This window comes from Corvus moneduloides, chromosome 1, assembly GCF_009650955.1.
Source record: "Corvus moneduloides isolate bCorMon1 chromosome 1, bCorMon1.pri, whole genome shotgun sequence".
NCBI lineage: Eukaryota > Metazoa > Chordata > Aves > Passeriformes > Corvidae > Corvus > Corvus moneduloides.
Window position 1 is genome coordinate 18,932,356 of NC_045476.1, and position 20,896 is coordinate 18,953,251.

Sequence of the window (20,896 nt, forward strand, 5' to 3'; positions counted from 1 at the left end):
AACTTGTTACCCCTTGTCTTTTCCATGTGTCTTGTTTTAAAAATTGACTCTCCATCTTCTTTGTAGTCACTCCTTAAATACTAGAACCATTACCTCCATCAGGTCTCCCCTGAGCCTTCTTTTCTCAAGGCTGAGCAAGCCCAGTTCTCTCAGCCTTTCCTCACATGGCAGGCTTCAAGCCCTTGGATCATCTTTGTGGCCCTTCTCTGGACACTCTCCAGCTGCCCACCTATTTTTTGCACAGTGGGGACAAAAACTGAACTCATTATTCCAGGTGTAGTCTGGCAAGTGCTGAGTAGAGTGGGATAATGACATCTTTATTTCTGCTGGTGATGCCCTCGTTGATTCAGCCCAGGATCCTGTTGGCTTCTTTGCCACAGCAGCAGAGTAACTCACCACACTCAACATGATCCCAAACTCCACAATGTTGTGATCACTGCAACCACGGCCATCACTAACATTGCAATATTACAATAAAATGTTACAAGATTACATTTACAATTACAAAGCAGTGCCTCTTTCCTCATTGGCACATATAACATTTGTGTAAGATGCAATCCTCTGTGCATTCCAGGAACATGATGGATGATGTCAGCCATTTTATTGTTCTTCCAACAAAAGTCTGGGTTAATTGAAGTCACTTGTAAGTACCAGGTTCTGTTGACCCAAAGCTTATTTAAGTGACCCAAATATTACTGCATCAGCCTTGTCATTCTGGTTTGGAGGTTGGTAGAAGATGCCAACTATAAGATGCCCACAGAGAAGATTTTGATCCAGAGGCATTCAATAGGACTTCCACAACTCCTGTAGTTGACTTCTACATATTTAGGTTCTCCTTATCATACAGCATGACTCATCTTCCTCTTCATCCCTGCCTGTCTTTAGAAAACAGCCTATTGCCATCCAGCGTAATTCTTCAGTCATGTGAGTTGTCCCACCATGGTTCAGTTATTCCTGTGATATCTTAACTTTCTGACTGATGCATGAAGTTCCAGTTCCTCCTGTTTGTTCCCCAGGCAGTGTGCATTGAGCAACATACACTTGAGGTGTGAGGTGGCTGCCTTCTGGTTCTATCTGGCCAGGCAAATATGGAAAATCGTCGCTACTCCGTTGGCCTGACTGATTGCACAGTTGGTTGCAATGGTGTAAGTGTTGCCACTTTGGACCCCACACCCAGAGTCCTCCTGTTTAAAGCTCACCAAGTTGTCCAGTCCGCTACCAAAGATCGCTCTTCCTCTTCTAGAGAGGTGGGTCCGATCCCACCCGAATAAGCTGCAGTGATCAATGGATGTCCAGTTCTCAGGCCAGCAGATGGGTGCCTCAATACCCCTTAACAGTGCATCACCCACTACAAGCATTTGTCATTTCCTTTTGTGGCATCCACTGCATGCTGCTGGTACAGTTTCTCCTTGCAGACCTTGTTCGTGGGTGTCTACAGCAGTTAAAGCTTCGTATCTGTTTTTGGTTGCAATGATGGAGAGTGGGGAATGAAGCAGAGTCAGGCTTTTGTGGGTCACGAGGGTCAAAGATGTCACATTCTCTGTGTTGTCTGCTACAAATGTATGGTTCTGAAATCACTTATCTCCATCTCAGCCTCTCTAGTACTGCAGAGTTTTTTAACTGTTTCCTGAAACTCAGCCAGCTGATGCAACATCCTGTGCACATCTTTTGCAGACATTTACCTTTTCTGCAGAAGGGTCACTTATTGCAACCTACTGCCTCTACTGAAGTCTCCTTTCTTACCAGTCCCATCTTCATGGAAGCCTCAAACATCTCAGAGGCTTTCTCTGTAGAAACACTGGATTTCTATCTGAGGGACTGTCGCGGGTTCGGTTTGCAACCGGGCAGAAACACCAATTTAGTGTAGTGGTTCGGTCCAAAATACTCATTACTGTTTATCTTCTGTGAGATAAGAATTAGGAGAAATGCAAAGCAGGCACCAAACTTGAAAGAATATAAAGAAGTTTATTACCAGACCTAAAAGAGGGAAAAAAAAAATTATACCACCTTCAGAACTCTCCTCCTCCCCCCACCTTCCTCCCTTCTCCCACTGACAATGTGAAAAGACAACCCTTAAGATGCTCAGTCTGTTCACCACTTCCATAATAACCTTGTTTAGTCCATTTAGAAAGAGAAGTCTCTTCTTGCTTGTGCTATGAAAACATTATCACAACGAGACAGCCGCCCACTTCCAAATATTGTTCAGTCCATTTAGGAAGAGGAGTCTCTCTGCCTGCGTGTGAGTCCTTTCCCCCGACTTGCAGCTTTTCCCGCAACTGCTTTCGAGGGTCCACTCTTGAAGTTTTTTTGGGGTACAATTTTAAGGTTGAGCCGTTCAGAAACAAAAACAGAGGCCCTTCTCCTTCCCTGGGAGCAAAGGGTCTTCATCATCTTCATCGTTAGGACTATCTCTGGGAGCATCTCTAGGGACTGAGGTTTCTCCTTTCCCATTTGGAGCAGAAGTCCTCATCAGGTTCATCTCTAGGGACTGAGGTTTTCTCCTTTCCCGTTTGGAGCAAAAGTCCTCATCTGGTTCATCTCTCCCTGTCCAAACTTCTCATGAAATTACAGCTGCGTCAGCATCTGCCTATCTTGACGCAGGTGCTTTTGCTTACGAGTTGAACACTCCACCCCCCAGATCTTCATGAAATTACAACAGGATACTCTGATATATCATAGCTTCACAACAGAATTTCAGCTTTAAGCATCTCCTCTCTCTCTCTTCCCTCAGGTTTTCAGCTCTTCACAGCAGTAAAAGGGTTACTCTCACCTCGGCCTTGCAGCTTTGCAGCTGGAATGTTGAATTTTTCTTATCGCAGTGGAGAGGGGGGAGAGCCGAGCCGCTCCGGCTGCCCACGGCAAGGCAGTTGGGGGGGGTTCCACGGCTGGAACAGGTCCATCGGCCCCAGGATGGCCGTGGCCCGGCCCGGCCTGGCCCAAGCAGGGCCTGGCCGGGCCCGCTGGCCCCCACACGGGCCCCGCAGCCACCTGTGCCAGCACCGGAAACGAGAGAGAGCTTGGAGGGGGAGTTTGCCTATTCTTAAATGTGGATCACAGAGGTGGTCACAACTTTAAGTGGCTTAGAGAATTGTCCATATTCAAACTGGCCAGCTGATAGGTTCTATCAATTCCCAGAGGAAACTGTAAGCACCCCTTAGCAAGGACATCCCTTCCGGGACTATGCTTGCTAACCTATGACAGGCACATGCCCACCATTATGGCAGAGAGCTAGAGCACTTCCCTGGGCTGTGGGCCCACAGGCAGGGTGCACAGCCCTTCTCACATGCCCATCTGTGCAAACTGCTGCACTCTCTCAATCCCTGTTTACCCTCTCAATCCCCATCTGCCCATCCTGTTCGCATCACTCCCCAGAGCCATTTCAGTCTCCCACTGTGGCTCCTGGCAAGGCCTGAACTGCATAAGCCTGTCTCACGAAAGCTGCTGGCTGCAGGAAGCAGCTTCTGCCCTGCCTTGGGTGTCTCTGGCACCAGAAACCCCCTGTACCCTTTGATCCATGCTCAGCCATAGGCCTTGCCATTGCCACCACTGCATGCCTCACTGACTTTCCTTAATGCTCAAGAGCAGATAATTTATACTTTTCTCCAGTATTAAATTATTGAACAATTAAGAATTTTAATGTAAAAATAAATTGCGTACATTGTAATCTAGCCTGCAACCAAAACAATTATAACGCAGAAGCTCTCTATTTGACAGCTATTAAATTGCAGCCTGAGGCCTCAAATAACAGCTCAATTAACCCAAAACTGTTCCTTTAAGATAAGCTGGTTTTCTTCCTTGTCCCTATAAACCTGCTAGCAGCCCTCAACTTAAGAGCATGCATCAGCCTTTGTAGATTGGCAGGCTATTACATGATTACAGACAGCAAACAAGTTTTCACAGAAATTACATCTTCTGGCAAGTCACAAGGGTCTTACGCAAGTGGGGAGACAACCATATAACTATTTAAATATACATAGGTATTACTGAAGGGAGCCTCTAACTGGCCAAATGTACAGGTTGCTTTGTCAGTCTTGTAGGCAGCAATAACATATTTAACTATTTTAATAAACTTCGCATACATTCACACACAAGACATGCACACCTCCCAAACATACACCAGATCATGAAGTGCAAATGGCTAATATTAGCCAACAGAGAGATAAGTAAAATCAAAGGAATTAAATAATCCTTGCTAAAGACAAAGGAACTAAATAATCCTTGCAGGATTTCAGATATACCAATTACACACATTCATACTTACAGTGAAAAAAAGCAGTCAACATATAACTGGTCATGCAGATAAGCACTGCACTGTAAAGATACTTCTGGGACTAAGAAGTGGGCAGACTAAGAGACAGAGCTTCTCACTAACAGAAGTATTCCTGAGACGTAATATGTGTTGTAGGCTCCTAGCAAAGTAAACTCAGATCCACCTCAGACATTTGCAGTTCAGGGTACAGTTCCAGTATTTATAATTCTTAACAGCACTATCTCGAGCAGAAGAAATAACAGGTGAACAACAGCCTGGAAGAAAGACTGTTGGTGACTCTTCTGACCACCTGTGTGCTTGCTTCCCTGCAGGCATGACTAATTGGCATGTCAACAAAAGTTGTGGGAAATGCAAGTTTTCATAGAATCATAGAATAGGATGGGTTGGAAGGGACCTATGGAGATCATCTGATTCAACTCCCCTGTTGAAGCAGGGACTTAAAACTTGTCAACAGAGTTCTGTGAAAACTGGAAAGGCTCCAAAACACATTAGTAATGGAAGTAGAAAAAAATTACTAAGTAAGTGATTCTATGGTGTAGATACCAGGATGCAATGACCCTTTTATTTTCTGTACTCCATGCTGCACTCCAACAAAGATTATTTTTGTTCTCTGATTAAAAAACATCTTACAAACTGTGTTTATCTACCATTGTCAACAGGAAGGCAATATGGTCTATATCCAAATAAAGATTTCAAGAACTATCTCAGGATTCCAGTGAATGTTTGGGAGTTAACAGACAAATTTAATTAAAAACAAAACCAAACCAACAAAAAGACCCCCAAACTTTCTCACCCATCCAACCAGGATGTGAACTGATAAGATACCTCTATCTTCAACTTAAAAGATCCCTGAGCTCTTGTTGTCCTGTTCATACCCAAAAGTTCTGTGCGATGAAAAAGTAAGCATCCTGTTCTAGCAAGCCTATGAGATTCCAGAGACACACTACACACTCCTGTGAGTTCAATCTGGTTTAACAGGCCCAGAGCACAACCAACACATGTGGATTATTTCGAAACATAGCACCGATGACATTCATTTAATTTATCTTTGTGGACACTGAAGGTGGTGACACATTTTCAGCCTTTAGCCAGAGCTAATATATTGCTCACCATAATGAGGTTCTCAGTCATCTACACACCTAATCACTAGGGAATCACCAGAAAGACTTTGGACCATCTACACTGAATTATTTTGCTAGTGGAGTTAGTAGCTGTTTCAGAAAAAACCCTAGTCTTGATTCAGAAGCGGAATCAGTCATTTTCACCTCCCAAATGAGCACCCTCACTGCTATGCTGCAGAGTCAAGCTCCTTTGTGCTTGCCCTCTTGGCACCCTCTTTAACATCCTCATGCAGCCACTCAGCTAAAGGCACTCATACCCACGCTCAACCCTTCCTGGACAGTGGCTGTAGGCAATAAGTGGCTATTGAAGTTGGCACCTCTTTACCTGGTTGCTGTTCACTTCTTTTTAAGTCCAGGTACCCAAAATCACCCATCTGCAGCCTGTAAAACATGGGATGAACAATGCCACCCGGAGTGGTCATTTTCTCTTTTTCACTGGTAGGTAGGACTTCTTTCCACTCCTTAATCTCTGCACTGTTTGTTGTTTGGCCTCTTGAGTCTCCAATTTCTTCATCCCACTGGGGGATTATAGCCCTTTAGCTATATACCTTTAGCTTCTGGATGCACTGCAAAGTCTGTAAGCCTATCAGCGAGGTGAGTGTCCATCATCAAAGTCTTAAAGTCCACCTACCCACCAAATGAATTTATCCTTTCTGGCTATAGTCTTCCTTATAAATCCACAGTTGATTTCTTCTAAAAGCTGTAGAAAAGTTTCAAAGTGCCAAGTGAGATGGGATTTCTTGACAACCTACGTCATAGAAAATAAGCCTAAAAAGATGCATGAACTAATCTTCATCTTCCACATATTTGCTCAAATGACAAAAAAAAACCCCAACCCTGCAAAATCAAGAAATGAACCAAAAAGTGCCTTTGAACTTTCAAAATCCCAGAGAAGATCCCATTCAGAGACAGGTATTATGCTCCAAATGAAAGCATAAAGAACATGATGCACACTTGACCCAATTATCCTGTAGCAGATAGTTACCCTGCTTCTTCCTGAGCAGGGCACCCTGTGAGAGCAATCACAAAACAGAGGAAGGAAGACAGGTAAATACAGATCTTCAAGGAGTCTTCAGGAGAGGAACAGCAGTGTTGTGCTGTGCCAAAAATAATTGCTCCTTTGGTCTGCCTCTCTGCAAGAGGTTCTGTTCCACATCAACGAACAGTCCTCCCAATAAGGAAGAATGAGTTGGTTTCTTGGTCTTTTGTTTATTGATTTTTTTAACTCAAGCTATTCCCACTGAGCAAAAGATCTCAAAGTGATTTGAAATATAATAGTTTGGGTTGCAAGGAACCTTTAAAGGTCATCTAGTCCAAGCCCCCTGCAATGAGCAGGGATCTCTTCAACTAGATCAGGTTGCAGAGAGCCCTGTCCAACTAGATCTTGAATGTTTCCAGGGATGGAGCACCCAACACCCCTCTGGGCAACCTGTGTTTTACCACTCTCATTGTAAAAATTTCTTCCTTATATCTATTCTGAATCTACCCTCTTTTAGTTTAAAACCATGCAACTTTGTCCTATTACTACAAACCCTATTAAAAATCTGTCCCAGTCTTGCTTATAAGCCTCCTTTAAGTATTGAAAGGACACAACAAGGTCTTCCTGGAGCCTTTTCTTCTTCAGGCTGAACAACCCCAACTCTCTCAGAGCTGTTTCATTGCTTTGATCTTTTTTGTGGCACTCCTCTGTACCCCCTCCAACAGGTTCATGTTTCTCCTGTGCTGAGGACTCCAGAGTTGAATGCTGTATTCCAGGACAGTATCACAGATTAGATTAAGTGATGCACTTCACCTGTAAGAGAGAGGTAGCAATATGTTTATCGATACAAACAAGCAATTTAACAAAGTCTGACAGTGTGAATGTGACAGTGGTTTAAAAAAATTGATTTTTTTACTGCATAAAGGACAGAGTCAGACAAAACTATCAGGGACACCCTCCTGTTGAGTCACGAGGTTCAGAAAGACCCCTTGTTTTCTAAACTGCTTTCCGAGGGGCATTTAGATGCAGCTGGATGCAGACTTAGTCTCAGACTAGGTCAATGGTTTATGCCTCAAGGATAATCTGTACACAATTAATCCTTTATATCATTCAGCTATGATTTCAAAGTTTAGCATGCTATTAACCACTTACCAAGAATCTGTTGCAGTAAGAAGTCTCTCAGCCACGAGGAGTAGACCTGAGAGGCATTCCTGCTCAAGGGGAGATCCTGGCATGCAGTTACTCCCATGCAGGACAGCTCAACGGGCCCAGTCTGTCCACTATTCATGGAATAAGAAGACTGACTTACAGTCATACTTACATGCCAGACGTAGTTTGGGTTGTTGCACACTCAACTAGCCCTGAGCTCTTGAGCAAAACTAACTGCCCTTAGCTGTTGAGCAAGATTTAGGACCCTTAGCTATTGTGTTGTTATCTGTAAGTCAGACAGAGCCATCACAACCACCACCGGTGGCTATTACTTCAGCAGAAAAAGGCAGGGTGGGGACCACACTGTCACAGTGGTGTCTCACAAGAGGAAAGCAGAGGGGCAGAATCACCTTTCTCGATTTACTGGCCACACATCTTTTGATGTAGCCCAGGATGCAGTTGTCTTTCAGGGCTGCGAGTACACATTGCTGGCTAAGTGCAGCCTCTTGCTGACCAGTGTATCCCCAAGTTGTCTCAGCAGGGCTGCTCTCATTCCCTTCATCCCCCAGCCTATATTGGTACCAGAGATTGTCCCAACCCAGGTACAGAGCCTTGCACTTGGCCTTGTGGACCCTCATAAGATTCCCATGGGACTACTTCTCAATCTTGTCCAGCTCCCTCTGGATGTTATCCTGTCCTTCAGGGCTGTCAACCACACCACTGAGCTTGGTGTCATCTACAAATTTGCTGAGGGTGTGCTCAACCCCACTGTCTATGCCATTGATAAAGGTATTAAATAGTACTGATCCCAGTTTGGAAGCCTGATAACGCCACTCATCACTAATCTCCTTTTGGATATTGAACCATTCAGCACTAGTCTCTGGTTGTGGAAATTTGGCTCTTCCTAAAAACTTGTTTTGGTAACCCTGTAGCCTTAGAATGAGCCTGAAGAAACTGGACAGCAGAATTTTTGCTTTATTGACAGAAGAGTTCTTTAGAAGACATTATTCTTCTAAACAGACTTCATGGAATTGGCAGACAGGCACATGAACTGCCGATTTACGTACTAATCTAGCACACATAAATTAAAGCCTCTTTACCTAGAACTGCCTGTTGCGATAAGGAGTGACACAGATTCCCCAGGCAAGTGCAAAGGAGAGCCACTTTATTGCAAAAACCCAGCCTTTTTAAGCAGTTAGCTGGTTATCAGTTTACATAGTTTTAAGGCATAACAAACATAATTCAACCACCCACCACGATGTGAGCACGTGATGGTCACGCAGCATGTTTTTCTATCCCTAATTCAGCTGTGTCTCTTTCCCACAGTCCTTTTCTACTTAGCCAAAGTAACAGGCCTGAGCCGTGATTTTACAAAGGCAACAAGGCCTTCATTTTATAGGGTTTTACCTATGTGCAACAACTGCCCACCCACTCTAGATGATGACAGTATAAGGATCTACTTACATGGGAGATGAGTATCAAAGTGCCTTTAACAATTTATGGAGATCTGGTGTGCTGGTTTTGGCTGGGATAGTTAACTTTCTTCACACTGGCTGACGTGGGGCTGTGCTATGGATTTGTGCTGAGCAGAGTTGATAATACAGAGATGTTTTTGTTATTGCTGAGCAGGGCTTACACAGAGGCAAGGCCTTTTCTGCTTTTTGTACCACCACTCTGGCAAGGAAGTTGAGGGTGCCTGGGAGGCTGGGAGCAGGCACAACTGGGACAGGTGACCCAAACTGACCAATATATGGGATATTCCATACCATATGACATCATGCTCAGTATATAAAGCTGGGGAGTAAAAGGAGGAAGGGGTGGGGGAGACAGAACAATTTGGAGTGACAGCCTTTGTCTTCCCAAGTAACGACTGCACATGATGCAGCCTTGCTCTCCTGGAGATGGCTGAACACACCTCCCTGCCCATGAGAGGCAGTGAATTAATTCCCTGGTTTGCTCAGCTTGTTTGCACAGCTTTTGCTTTCCCTATTAAATTGTCTTTATCTCAGCCCATGATTTTTCTATCTTTTATTCTTCCAATTCTCTCTCCTGATCCTGCAGGTGAGGGAGTGAGCGAGCAGCTGTCTGGGGCTTGGCTGCTGAATGGGGTTAAACCACGATAGTCCTTTTTCATGCCCAAGATGGGGCTTGAAGGGTTTGAGATAATGACAGATCTGACTGGGATGTGCTAGACTGAATTTATATCTGTTAGTGCTGTTTAGCTGGTAATGAGTGGGCACCTATGCCTGCCATGGGGCTCACTTTCCTGACTGCATGTTAGAGCCTAGTGCAACTTAGTGACTGCTTTTTGCTTTTTGCTTTTTGCTTTTGCTGCTTGCTGTAGTGCTCTGCTACTTACCACCTTACAGAATTGTGCCTGGGAACACCTTGATAACAGCCATGGCAATGTGCTTGGGCTGGCAGGTGGCCAGGGTGCTCCTGCTGTTTCTGTTCTGCTGCACTGGACAGGCTGGAACATTGGTCTGAACCTGACCTGAAATTCAGAGGGAGTGAGCAGCTGTGTGGTGCTTGGTTGCTGGCTGGGGTTAAATCACTGCATCTGGTCAACAAAGGGAATGGAGCATTGAAGAGAGCCAGATGTTGGACCAGTGCAAGTGGTCACTGCACTCCCACTCCAAGTGGATGCAGGGAACATGAGGAATGGCTGGGAAAGGAGGGATATAGACTCTTTCAGTTAGAGGATAAATTCCTATCCAAGAAAAGTAAAGGGAAAGGAAGGCAGCCAGCATTACACTTGTAATCAGTTAGTAATCTGAAAGCATTGCTAACTGAACAGGAGTGATTTCCCTGGACCATATTCCAGTAGCTGATCAGTGAGGAAAAAGAAAAGGACGAAGAAAGTACAAGGCAAAGACCAAAGTGGGATCAGGATGCATTTTGGTTCATTTACGAGAAGTAATATTGAATGTGGTTGTCAATACTTAGGGATCAAAAAGGTTTTTTCTAAGGATATGAAGTCTCCATGTGACATGTCAGATTCAAGGAAACACAGTCCCAAGCTGACAGGAATGCAAGAAGCTGAAATTCTCTACAGGGTTCTGCTATGTTGTATGTAAAGCAGGTCCTGACATCTTTGCAAATACTCTGGCTCACAAAATGAAGTTAAAACCACACGTTGATAAAAATATACAGGCACAGATAGAGCCAGACAAGCAGACTTCCATGTTTGCACCAGCAACAGAAGAAGGTATTACCCTGACATGCACACCCATAATAAATCGACATATGCCAGGAGAGACTGGATTGACCTGACATGGAGATAACTTCTCTAACATCCTGTTGGCACAGACACACTGTGGAGCAGAAGGGCAATAGTTACATTAGTTGTGTGTTTGGCAGAAAATTTCCCTTACAGGGAAGTATAACATTTCCTTCCAGTAAATAAAATAGGGAGGGATTTGAAAGGTCATCCCCTCCATGCATAACAGAATAAATGCTCACATTAGCCCATGCAATATCTTTGTTGTGTCTCTGAGCTCTAATAAGTCAGAGTTCAGTTCGTGTTCAGATCAGTATTCTCTGATATATAAATATTCAATATAATAAGATAGTGTTTAAAATACAAGCTAACAAAAAATTTCAAGCAGACATTGGCTGATCAAAGCACGAGTAAAAGAGAGGCACTTTAGTTTTACTCTGTGGTTTTCTCCATAAATAATGTGCTTACAGTTCCTGAAGATCTCCGAGACCCGGGTGACCATTTTATGAGGAAACTTATAAACATGTATGCAATAAAAAAGGAGTCTACAAAGATAACATACTCCCTAGGAACAACAACTGATCAAAGAGGCAAACCTTTTGCAGTTCTCGTGGAAGTAAGTTGGGAAATCATTCACGTACCTTAAGGAAAGTGAAATGTTAGGGACCCTTTATAAGGATGTACAAGCACAAAAGTTGATTAGGTTCTTTGGTAGTGCCATGTTACATCATATCATTGCCTTCCAGGGTTTTATGCAGTCTTAATGGAAAACCTCATGATTATGAAATCACTGTGGAGACAGGAAGTTTTCTTTAAGTTAGCTTGGAAAGAAATATTCCCAGAGTTAAGGTTATAAAATCTGGCAGCTCACCTTGCCTCTCTGGTATCCTACACTGATACACTGAAATTCTGTTCATCATGATAATGTTCAATTGAAACAGACAGTTTCTAACCACAGTATCACCCAGACAGTTAAAACACTTAGGCACCTTCATTCTTCCCAAAAACAAAAATGAAAAATCAAATGAGCACAGAAACCAGTCTCATCATGCAGCAGAGGAGCCACTCATCCTGCCAGCACCCAGCACGTGGCAATTTCACAGCGTCACTGGGCGCTCCCAAAGCAAAGGAAAAGCAGCTTCTCAACACAAATAAATATCTGGGTCCTGGTGCCAGAGTAACTTCTGGGTTCTCTTTGGAATCTTATATTCTAGACAGACTCTCCTTCACTCTAGAGGAAACCAGGAATTCACCTCCCATCCTACTGCCCCCATCACCTGGCCACCCCCATCATTCCTTTGTGGGCATTTTCCTGAAGGCCAAGGGAAACGTGATCCTCTCTTGCACACTGGCTGGTGAAGGCACAGAGGGCACACGTCTCCCACTGGCAGCCCCCAGCTTGACAATTAAACTGCTCCCTTTGGACACAGGGCTTTGAGGCACTGCATTTTCCACATGCATGGAAAGAATAGCATAGCATAGCGTACCGTAGCGTAGCATAGCATAGCATAGCATAGCACTTCTCTGTCAGGTGCTCTGGGGGACACTGTAAAGATCAGGTCCATCAAATTTCCTTCATAAATGGCACCAGCATAATTATGCTGCATTACAGTGGAAGAAATGGGATGGAAGACTTCTTGATGTCACTTTGTTTTACTCCAGTGTCCAGTGTGTCTCACACAATTGGCAAAGCACTTTCCAAGGGCAGCCTGGATGCACTTGGAAATGCCCCTCTGTCCTGGCATTCCAAAGTGAAGGTCAGAAATAAGCCATCTATGCTCTGACTGAGAACTTGGAACTACAAACATCCATTCCTGATGTAAGAACACAGCTCTGCATTTTGAAATTAAAGTACACTGTAATTTCTGAGACTTGGTTGTGTCACATTTCACTACAGTCTACCACTGAGATCAAAGACTTCATGAAAATACACAAACAAGACAAATTAATTCCTTAGGTTCTTCAGAGCTGCACTGGTTGTCATGGGTTAGCAAAAGCATAGTCCCGGAAGTGATGTCCTTGCTAAGGGGTGCTTACAGCTTCCTCTGGGACCTGATAGAGCCTATCAGCTGGCCAGTTTGAATATGGACAATTCTTTAAGCCACTTAAAATTGTGACCGCCTCTGTGATCCACACTTAAGAATAGACACTCCCCCAAGCTCTCTCTCGTTTCCAGTGCTGGGACAGGTGGCTGCGGGCCCCGTGCGGGGGCCGGTGGGCCCAGCCCAGGCCCTGCTCAGGCCAGGCCAGGGCAGGCCACAGCCATCCTGGAGCCGATGGGCCCTGTTCCACCTGCGGAACCCACCACAGCCCTGCTATGGGCAGAAGGGCCGGGCTACAGCCATCCTGGAGCCGATGGGCCCTGTTCCACCCGTGGAACCTCCCCACAGCCCTGCTATGTGCAGACAGGTGGCTCTCCCTCTCCAGTGCAGCCAAGATTCAGCTGAAGCTGCCCTGCTGTCCAGGATCATGTGAGCAACAGTGATAAGCACCATTCCAGCTGCAAGGCCTGGGTGAGATTAACCCTTTTAGTGCTATGGAGAGCTGAAAACCTGAGGGAAGAGAAAGAGGAGATGCTTAAAGCTGAAATTCTGTTGTAAAGCTATGATATATCAGAGTACCCGTTGTAATTTCATGAAGGCATGGGGGGTGGAGCGCTCAACTTGTACTTGTGAGCAAAAGCACCTGTGCTGAGATAGGCAGATGTTGATGCAGCTGTAATTTCATGAGAAGTTTGAACAGGGAGAGATGGAAGCGATGAGGACTTTTGCTCCAAATGGAAAAGGAGAAAACCTCAGTTCCTAGAGATGCTCCCATCCTAGAGATGAAGATGAGGAAAACCCTTTGCTCCCAGGGAAGGAGAAGGGCCTCTGTTCTTAGAGATGAAATGCTCCCAGAGATGGGTGAAGAGAACTTTTGTTTCTGAATGGCTCAACCTTAAAATTGTACCCCAGTAATTCAAGAGTGAACCCTCGAAAGCAGTTGTGGGGAAAGCTGCAAGTCATGGGAAGGGACTCACATGCGAGCAGAGAACCAACCCGGGCGGCTGTCTCGTTGTGATAATGTTTTCATAGCATGGGCAAGAGAGACTCCTCTTCCTAAATGGACTGAACAAGGCTATTACAGAAGGGGTAAACAGACTGAACATCTCAAGGGTTGTCTTTTTACATTGTCAGTGGGAAAGGGGAGAAAGGTGGGGGGAGGAGAAGTGTTCTGAAGGTGTGGTATGATTTTTTTTTCTTCTTTTAGGTCTGTTAATAAACTTCTTTATATTCTTTCAAGTTTGGTGCCTGCTTTGCATTTCTCTTAATTCTTATCTCACAGAAGGTAAACAGTAATGAGTAGTTTGGACCAAACCACTACACTAAATTGGTGTTTCTGCCTGGTTGCAAACCAAACCCGCTACACTGGTGTTCACAGCTGATTTTACAACTTTTCTGGACTACCTCTATAGTAAGAATCAAACCAAGACCTTTTTACAGTGAGGATTCTCAGGTACTGGAACAGGTTGCCCAGACAGATTGGGGAGTATCCACCAGTGAAGATGTTCAAAATTGGACTGGACAATATCCTGAGCAACCTGTTCTAGTTGACCCTTCAGCAGGGCAGGGTGGACTAGATCTCTAAACAGCTCTCCAACCAGAACTATTCTGTGAAATTTATTTCGTTTTAAAATTAGTTGCAATATTTTGATTTCCTATTTTTTCATGAAAGCAGACAGCTGAGAAATTAAAAGTAGTTAAAGAACAATATTAACATAACTTAAAATAAAGCAAAGAAAAATTGTCATTTCTCCTTTGTAAACTGAACATTCCAAACAATAGAACATACATGCTGGAATTCCTGACAAGGTTTTCAAGAAATTGGGAAAACTTATATGAAATGCTATCTCACGGCATTTTACTTCAAATAACATGATTGCAAAAGGTCTTTTTGCCTGCTGGCAAAGGAAATTACTTTAGGCTAAAGGGATTTATTGAAAGGACAGAAATCACAAAGATACTTTCTTTCTATGAAACACAGAGCAGATAGAGATTGTCATTAATGCATGCTTGGAAAGAATTACTCATGGAGCTGAGAAACTAAAAAGTGCTAAGTTTGTTGACATCTCTTCCTCCTTATTTCATAACAATTTACATGTCAGTTTTATTTTAAGTCTATATTCACCATCCAGACAAATAAGCATGAGTTAGCAGTGTATGAACATGAGTCAACAACACAACCTTGTGGTGGTGACAGCCAACCACATTGGGGGCTGCATTAGCAAGAGCGTAGCCAGCACTTCAAGGAAAGTGATTATCTTCCTCCATTCATCACAATAACTCATCATCACTACGGTGCTCTGGGCAAAGCTCCCTAGTACAAGAGAGATACCAGCTCACTGGAGTGAGACCAGTGAAGGGGCACCATGATGGCTGGGTCCTGGAGCACCCAATGTACCAGGGCACAGGACCTAGATCTAGTCTGGAGATGACCACAGGCGGGGAGCATCTTCTTGCTGTCTTCAGACATTTGATGGGAAGGTACAGGGAAGACACAGCCAGGCTGCTCTCAGACATATTTTGGGAAAGAACAAGGACCAACTGTCACAAATTGTATGAGAGAAATTCCAGTTAGATATTGTCACAGGCACAACCTGTTTACTCCTTCAGGGAATTTCCATTAATTTAATTTATTTGCCACTTAACAATCTATTAATTACAGATTCTGGTATCAAGGGAGACCAAAAAAACTAACCAACCCTCAGGAAAAAAACCTGCTTTCCTTCATACATGTCTTCCCCCCGCCCCCCAGACCTTTTGCTCCTCAGTCCCCTCACCCAGGCCACGCTCAGCTCCTTTGCTGAGGCAGTGGCCAGGGCAGGAGACTGGGACCAGCACACACGTGGCTGGCTCCTTCACTGGCAGCAGCTTCTCCAGGCTGCACCTTTCAGCTCCTGCTCTAGCAAAACCTTGGATCCAACCCCTGCCCACATATCCTCTTCTCTCTTCCCTCCTCCTGATCCAGTGTGGACTTCTTCCCTCCATCTCCTCCCGGCCTGGCCTTGTTTCTCCTTCTGCTTCGTGTTTGCTACCCTCGCTTTAAGGCACTTTCCCAGAGGTGCCACAGACTCCCCTGAGGATGGGCCCAGCCATGCCTTAAGTTGAGTGTGTTGGATCCTGCTGGCATCAACTGTGACCAGCTTAGGACAGGCCTGGTCTCTCCTCACAGAGGCCACCTCTGCAGCCCCTCTACCAAAACCTTCACATTTATGAGGAGACAAATCATGATGAAGTAGTCAAACACTGAATCGGGTTGCCCAGAGGCTCTGGAATATGCACGCTTGGAGGAAACTCCAAACTCAACTAGGCAATACCCTGAGTGACCTGGCCTAGCACCCACGGCAGCCCTTCTCTGGGCAGGGCGCATGTGAGACGAGTGCCAAAGGATCCTTCCAACCCAAGTTATTCCATGATTCTACAAAACTGTTGGAATCACTTCCAGGCTCAGTAAATGTTTGGGAGACACAAGAATACAGAGACCAAGAAGAAAATGTTTGTCTGCATTACTGAGGACAGCTTTACCTTTCAAAATAAATAAATATTACCACAGAGCTTGTGAGCAGAGAAAACAGGCAGCAGTGGCCAGAGCAGGAGATGAGCCCTGTTCCAAGTAGAGGGAAATGGAGTCTGATGGGGCAAACTGAAGAAGAGTTTTCAAACAAAAAAAGGCTGTGAAGCAGGGAGTCTCACCAGCCAGGCACATGTTGTTTCTTAATTTCAAACGCTGTGCAGAAGGTCATACATTCAAAAAACTGCATTTTCTCTCCCTACCCTGGTGTCTCTTCAGCTAGGTCCTGGCTCAGCCCTGGAGCCATTGTGACACTCAGGCCACAACCAAAGCCATGTCTGCATTTGCAAGCCTACCTGGGCTCTGCCTGAGAGAGACCTGGGCTGAATCATTCTTCTTTCTTCTTGTTTCAAGCATGGTATAAATGCCCCAGAGACAGATGGTGGGCTCTGCTGTGGAAGAGAGAAGGTTCTGCCACCTCAGTTTGAAGGTGGGATTGAGACCGGGTCTCCTGCTCACCTGAGAAATGATCTGACCATGAGTCCTGTGCAACAGGGACACAACTCAGACACTTGAATGGGATCTGCTTGTTCTTTTGCTTTTCAGGTTTTTTATTACAGCTGTTCTTGGCTGGTTTATGTAGACTTAAAGTGGACAGTGTCAGGCACATTCTGACACCACCTAGAGATGAGGCCACATAAGATATTAAAAATTAATTGATTGTATGGCTTGGTCCCCACAGATCTTGAAAAGAGGCAAGTACAACCCGCTTAAATGTGGGGCACCAGCTATGCCTCTCAGCTCTCTTCTTAGGCGTGTCAAGTATGTATCAGTTTGTTCCACCATCCAAATAAAATGTCCCACCAATGGGAGTTCCAGGTCTTTCTTCACTTGCACCAGGGGATTTCTTCCACATGGTGATGAACAATAATCAAAGTCTTTTGTCCTTTTTCTTGTGTTTCCTTCAATAGAAGCTTTCTCATCAAGGTGAGATTGATGCCAATAGGGGTAGACTGTAGATCTTATATATAATTAAATCATAACAATAGATAAGATATAACAGGACCTGAATAATAAAATCACATCATATCATTTCAACAAAGTTACACACACAAATATAAGGGTAACTACTTGAATCTATCATAAGGTTGTCTACAAGTACAGAGTCACAATAGGTTCTCATCCAGGCACATCCACTCCTTCAGGCCCATACTTTATGCTCTGGGGGATAGGGTGCAGCTCCGTTGTGATTAATTCTGACACAGTGTTTGGCTATATAGTATATACCATAGCACTGTGCATTGTTAAAACAAAAACGTTGCCTTTACGGTTGGTTGGGTTATAAGTGAAATTAACTAGTTAACACAAAGAGTGGAATTTCCTTTTAAATCTACTTCCATTACCTCAGGTTACCTTTTGGATTTCAGTAGGCAAATTGCTTTCATCTCTTTTATAATTTCTGCCACAGTAAATTGCACCCACAACTGAGAAGCATGTGTGGTGCAGAATGTACTAGAGTTGCCATACTGATTAACATAAATAAAGAAGTGAGGGTCTCCACCTTATGGGTTGAGCTTGTTGACGTGTGAACCAAATTTAGTTCACACTGGCAATGATTGCTCCTGCAAGGATAAGAAGTCCTTCAATGGTTAGCTTGATCTTCAGTGGGGGTGCATGGCATCATTCCCAGTATCATTCCTGGGAAGAGAAAACAATACAAGTCCTGGAGGCGTTAGTCCAAACAGTGGCTTAAGTTGTTTAACAGCTCAGGTTAGTGATAGAAGTCCTTTTTCCCCTCTCAGGATATCTCTGTTCTGTCTCTTTAAATGCAGCTGAGTTGAATAGTAAATATCTCTTTGGTCCGTCAGGGACAGTTTGGCCTTGATATTTCTCAGGTAGAATCTCAACTTTCAATTAATGAAGTGCTTGTCATACTGCTGTTGCTGCTTCCTCCACCTTTCAGGGGGACGGCTCCTGCGATTAGAGTTGCCCTCCATGAGTGGGATGCTCTCTGAATTTGACTTATCAGTTTCGCAAAATTTAGCACAGCAGCAGTTAAAGGCACAGAATATCAAAATCCAGAATGTTTTCAATATGAACTTTAATTGCAGAGCAAGTAGCTGACATCCGCTTCTCAATGCCTCCTCTTTTCCCTGATCGCACTCCGCAAGCATTGCCTCTGCCTGCAGCTCCCTGTCCCCTTCCCGATCCTGCTGAGCTGCGAGCAGCCCCTGTGCCTGCAGCCTCTTGGAGCGCTCCAAGCAACGCCCCTGCCGGCAGCCTCTCCCTTTCCCTGAGGGCGCTCAGCAGCGAGCAGCCTGCAGCCTACTCTCACCTGCAGCCTACTCTCCCTTTCACCGTCGCACTCGGCAGCGGGCAACACTTGCTACCGAAGCCTATGTCCTCTCTCATTTAACTGATCGTGCAGTTCTTTCACCAAACCTTGCAGAGATCCAATCATTTCTCCCTCTGCCTGTTTGTTGGCATACTGTAGATACAAAAATGCTGCTAGCAAGGATTTTCTTGCTATTTTCTAAGTCCGTGAGAGACTTTTCTCTCTCACAGAAGAGGTAGCAGAGCTATGTAAACAACCAAGCCACCTGCAACCTTGAAAAGTCTTGTTTATGGTACAATAGAAAACTATTTTGACAATGGATGTTTTAGGGTATTAGCCAATCACCCCCAAGGGGTGGCTGATCCTTGGTCCAATTAGACTATGAAGAAAAAAGTCTATAAAAGAGTTTGTAAAATAATTAAATAAATCAATCTTGCTGCACAATTCCTGCCTGCTGGATCTTCTCTCCTCCTCCTCCCTATGGCTGCAGGACACGGTGATATACCCTAGGGCCTAGGCCTGCGGTAATAGCATACCTCTCCTGTTGGGCAAAAAATTGCACATAAAACTGCTTTACTTTTCCCCTTCCATACCTTTTGTTCACTTAACACCACATTTATCTATTTAACCGCTGCCTCAGGACTATACCAATTTCCACTTGCACATTCTGTGCCCAGGGGAGTTGGGCATGCCTTATATTCTTCCCATCACTACCTATCTGGAATTCACGGATGATATCTCAACTGGACCCCTTTAACCATAGCATCCTGTCCGTGATGCCAAAAAAGGGATGTCACACCCTTTAAGGGAAGGGAGCACCCAAGATTTGTAAATGCTCATGGTTGAAAGAAACAACAAAACTTAGAGGGTCCATAAAAAATCACAAAGTTTTATTACACACTTGGCATGGGAATTGGAAAGTTAGTCCCTGACCTCCTATACAAGAGGAAGGAAGGAAGGATTCCAGGAAGGAAGGAAGGAAGGCCTAACAGTAATTCACTGGAATCTCATTTTGAAACTTCCAGCAAAGCAACATAACAACAGAGAGACTGTGCCTTCATCCAAAAAATACCAGAAAGGTTGACTTGCTGGAAGTCCTATGACTAGTTCCTGGCCCTGCCCCAAGAAGCATATTTTATCATATTAGAACTTAATATAAAGTGCATGAATGGGCCAGGGAACAAGGACAAGCATTCAGATTCTGGGAGAAGACTGGCATGTATTACCTGCTTGAACACCACTCTGAGTTGAGAGTTGGTGGAGCCATCTTTCCATGCTGTAGGCCAGATGCCCAAGTCTCAGAGTTAACCTAAAGGCACTAGTCTGTGCCAAATGAGTGCCCTAGGTAGCTACTGCCAACAAGCCAGTTCCTAGGTTTCAATAAGTTAGAAGCTACAGGAAATAGCTTCTAACTTGCCTGTCTGACATACCTGTCTCAGAACACCTGTGCATGGAAAAGGGAATCACCAGGATCCAACCTGCCCTAGATGCTGAGCACAGCAGGAGATATATAATGCTGCTCAGAGCCTGGCTGGCTATTTTACACTCACAGGTGCCAAGTCTGTCTTCCCTAGATGGGAGAGAAGAGATACCTACAACTTTTCTGCAACTACTGGCAGGAGAGGAGAGAGTTGCTTCTTTCAAAGGCAATGAGAAGAAGTGCCTGCCTGTGACATATTGTCTGGACACCTCTCTAGCACTGTCGCATCTGAGCTTAATGTTCTTCTAAGCCCGAAACTACTCAAATCACTGTCACCAGTGTCAAGAACACCAGGCTGCAGGATAGTGTCTGGACTTGGAAAGATCCTTTCTATCATTCCTACTGCATAAAGCTCTGGCACATCACACTGGTGATATTCTTGGGACTTGCCAATTGGAATTGCTAACCCTTGTTTCAAAGTCTTTTATTTCTTTCACTGTCACTCTCCCGTTTTATAAACCTGTACACTGAGAGAGCAAACACCGCAAGATGTGCATCACCGTCTGTGTTTTGCTCTCAGATAGAAGAAAAATGCACAGTAGTGAAGCAACGACTGCAGCAGCTTCGGGGAAAACACTAAAAAAAGCCGATGATGTCTAGAGGATGAAATGTAAGCGCGGGGCCGTGCCGGGAAGCGGCAGGGTCTGCACGGAGCCGGAACCAGAGCCAGGCTCAATGCAGCGGCTCAGCACGGCGGGCGCTGCAAACGGGCCGGACCCCGCGGAGCCAAAGCCGGGGGGGAAACGGAGGGCAGGGGAGATATGAACCCGAGGCGGGGCGCGGCGGGGGGAG